Consider the following 4125-nt stretch of genomic DNA (forward strand, 5'->3'; position numbering starts at 1 on the left):
GCTCCAGGATCTTTGAAAAATATAGTTCAGTGGTTCTGAGATCACATCTGTCAGTTCCTTGAGAACCTTGGGGTGTAATCCATCTGGTCCTTGTGATTTGAACTCATCTAGGCTGGACAGGTGCTACTTATCATTTTCTTGCCTATGTTAACTTGTGTTTCTAATCTGTTTTTTATGATACTGTTTTTGATAGGTTGGACTGTTTTTTCCCTTTGTGTAAAAACAGATGTAAAAAATGAGTTAAATAGTTCTGCTTTCTCCCTGTTGCTTGTCACCTTCTTGCTACTTTCCCCTACTAATGGACCAATCATTTCCTTAACTTTTTTCTTGTTTTTTACATGTTGAAAGAAGCTTTTTTTTGTTATTTTTTATTTTGGTCGCCTTAGTTCATTTTGAGCCTTAGCTTTCTTCACTTCACCTTTGTAGGCTCGGGCTATTTGCTGATATTCTGTCTTAGTCATATGCCCCTCTTTCCACTTTTTATATTTGTCCTTTTTATCTTTCAATTTTTCAGATAATTCTTTATGCAACCATGCTGGTTTCTTTTGAGAGCTGTTATTTTTCTTCTTTGTTGGTATTGTGCTAGACTGGGCTTTTATTATCTCACTTTTCAAAATTTCCCAAGCTTCTTGAGTTGTTTTCCCCTTGAGGATTCTCATCCATGGAATCCTTCCCAGCTCTCTCTAAGTTTATTGAAATTAGCTCTCTTAAAGTCCAAGACTCTAGTTTGACTGTGTTCTATTGCTTGAGCTTCCCTAATGTTGAATTCCAATATTGCATGATCACTTCCCCCCAAGGTTCCTGTGGCTTCAACACCTTCTATCATTTCATCTCTTGTTAGTGAGAATTAGATCCAAAATGGCTAATCCCCTAGTTCCCTTCTCTACCTTTTGGGAGACAAAGTTGTCTGCTAGGTTTGTCAGGAATCTGTTTGATCTTCCACTTGGTGCACAGTTTGTCTCCCAGTTGATGTCAGGGTAATTAAAATCCCCCATTACTATTGTGATGTGCTTCCTACATGCCTTAGTTAGCTGACTAGCAAAAAGTTCATCTATTTCCTCTGTTTGGTTGGGCGGCCTATAGTATACACCTATGGCAATGTCATTCCCCCCCCCTTTTATATGGACCCAAATGCATTCAAGACAGTTTTCATCATTGTTATGCTCTATTTCTGTGGAGATGTAGTTATTTCTTATATAGAGAGCAACTCCATCTCTTTTGTTTGGTCTGTTTCTTTTAAATAATTTAAATCCCTCTAGTGTGTGTTCCATTTGGGGGTTTCATCCCACCACGTTTCTGTAATGGCAGCAATATCATATCTGCCCTCATTTCCCTGAATTTCTAGTTCACCCTGTTTACTGTTCATACTCTGTGCATACTCTGTTCACAAAGTACCAAATACATGTAGTTCACTGAGGATGAATTTTGTTTTCCTTACAGTCCCTGCTCCATGACAGAAATCTGAGATAAATTTTGACCTGAGTGCAGGTCAATATTCTCAACAGGTTGTTGAGAATATTCTGTTATTAATGAAAAGAAATAACACTTTTGAGTTTCTTTATACCTATTTTATTTCATATAAACCTTATATGAAAATATTCATTCCATTTCTAAGGTTCAAAAATTAATGTTTATTTTAAAAATAGATCTACTTTAAAGTACTGGAACTACAAAAATAGTTTAACAATGTGCACTAAAGATTCTGAAACTAGGGCAAGGAATGTTTTGTTTAATTTCCTGATATATTGCAAAATCTCAGATACTCAAATGACTTCCATTTGAGGTATCTAATGTAACATATCTTCAGAGATGGAAATTTACTAGCTGTTGACTTCAGCACATAGAACAGTACAGCTAGCAATACAGTAACACACAAATATTGGGTAGATCAAATACAACTTTGAGATATTCCAATCTATAGGTAATAAGTCTTGTTATAACTCAGAAACATTTTATAAAATATTGTGACAAATTCTTCACTAATTATCCACCATGAGACAACTAATTGTTTGATTATGCCACCATAGATAATGGTAATTATTATGTTTCAGCAGTACAGCCAAACTGTAAGGTCCAATCTCTACATATGGATGTAGTAAACTAGAGTCCAGTAAAACAAGTTTTGGAAAATGATTTAGAGCTGGCTATATACCTCTGGAAAGAAAAGTTTACAAATAATTTAAACTATCTGTCTATTCAATTCACCTCACCAGCAGTCCTCTAGTTCTGTGTTTCTTAACTTTGGTGATTTTAAGATGTGGTGACTTCAACTCTCAGAATTCTCCAGCTGGGAATTAAGCCAATATAGGTTAGGAAAAATGTCTCTAAATTAAATTTAGTGAAGAAACAAAACCAGAAAAGTGTGATTCTTTATAAAAATACACATTTCTGAGAAAAGTTAAAAGAGACAATGAAAAAGCGAATCTATTTTATACGTACAATTACACTGAAAGGTGATTCATTGATAGCATATATATATTAATATATAGAATATATAAATTCTCATGAAATGCTGGATAGGCTGTACCAAGAATGCCACCACAGTATTGTGCACGCAAGGACTTTCAGTGTTAAAAGTTACTGGAAACTATTATATTGAATATTTTTATTTTTTTCCCATCATAATCTCTAAGGAAAAAGGACATAAAGTTAAAACCCCTATAAAAATGAAACTGAAAAGATAAGAGAAACTGTAGTTTCTGAAGAGTGCAGTTAAAAGGGAAAATGCTTTTCATTAAAATGCTGGTTAACCTGAACACATGTTATGCTGCCACCCCTGCAAGGATGCAAGGCAGTACTCTAAATTTGGCTTTCCTATTCAGAAGAATATTTTTCCTTTTTAACATGATAACATGACTTCAGTGGAAGTCATTGTTTTGCAAAGTCACCTTTAGAAAGGATTAAAATGTTTCATTTATCATAATTTGTGTACTGTGTTCACCTGCCATTAAATATTTTGCAATACTTACTAATATGCCTATCATTTAAGTCCTCTTCAGGTATTTCTAATAGGGACTGAACAGAGGACTTGACTCTCTATCCATCACTGTCTCATGTTGACTCATGAAACGTAGGGAGGAATTACCTACAACCTTCACAAGATTGGGAGCCCAGATTTTAATCTTGTGGATTGGATGAGTTTAACCAAGGACAGTTGAATGTGGTTACTCCAGTGGTGGGATTCAGCCAGTTCACATCACTTCTGCAGAACCGGTAGCTAATTTTTTGTTGCCCAGGCCCAGAATGGACTTCCGGAAGCGGCATCCACATAGAGAACCGGTTGCTCACATATTTTAATCCCACCACTGGGTTACTCCCTCCCCAGAGACTCTGATGCTAGCTATATGAAAGAGATAATATTTAAAACAATAAATGAACACCAACAAAAATGCCAGTTCATAAAAATGGAAACATATGCTGTGCAAAACGTACTCTGGACCAATTTGGCAATTAAAACATTCAGGTGATTTAGTTTTCCCAGACACTGAATCACTTTTGAGTAATGATCATATTCTGTGGCATGAAAAAAAAAGCTTTCCATCTAAAACAAGTCATAAATCACTTTTTTCAGTGTCGTTGAATGATTGTTAAGGCTTACCTGTACAATCAACCTATGTAGAATAAAATCCCTGTGTAGGTTTTATGAATTGTCTCCCTATCTTTTAGAGCATATGGATGAGATGACTCTATCAAATATTGAGAGAAAATGGTGGGCAGAGCAATCCAGCTCTTCTGCAACCACAGCATAATCATGGCGGAACAAAAAATGCCAGAAAGCTTCCAGTTTTCTTTCCTAGGTGATCCTGATAGCAAAAATGGTAAAGAAAAGGACAAGAATGGGAAGGTGGATGTAAGGTATTTAAATGTTTTACATATTGTCTGGATATTCCTAAATTAAATCCAACACAGATTCTTCTTTTTAATGTGCACTTTAGCCCACTTCAATTTCTTTACTGAAAGCCTGTATTATATTTAGCAGGAGTGCGCTGTTTTGTGCCCTGATGGAAATATTGACTTCCTGATAAATGTGCAGTCACTCTTCCGTATAGTCAGCATTCTAATAAGTAAACAAGCAAATGAACAAACCAACAAGTACTGTACAAACAAGTGTGTACGAACATAACC

The sequence above is a fragment of the Protobothrops mucrosquamatus genome, unplaced genomic scaffold (genome assembly GCF_001527695.2).
Source record: "Protobothrops mucrosquamatus isolate PMUCROS unplaced genomic scaffold, P.Mucros_1.0 scaffold1644, whole genome shotgun sequence".
Lineage (NCBI taxonomy): Eukaryota > Metazoa > Chordata > Lepidosauria > Squamata > Viperidae > Protobothrops > Protobothrops mucrosquamatus.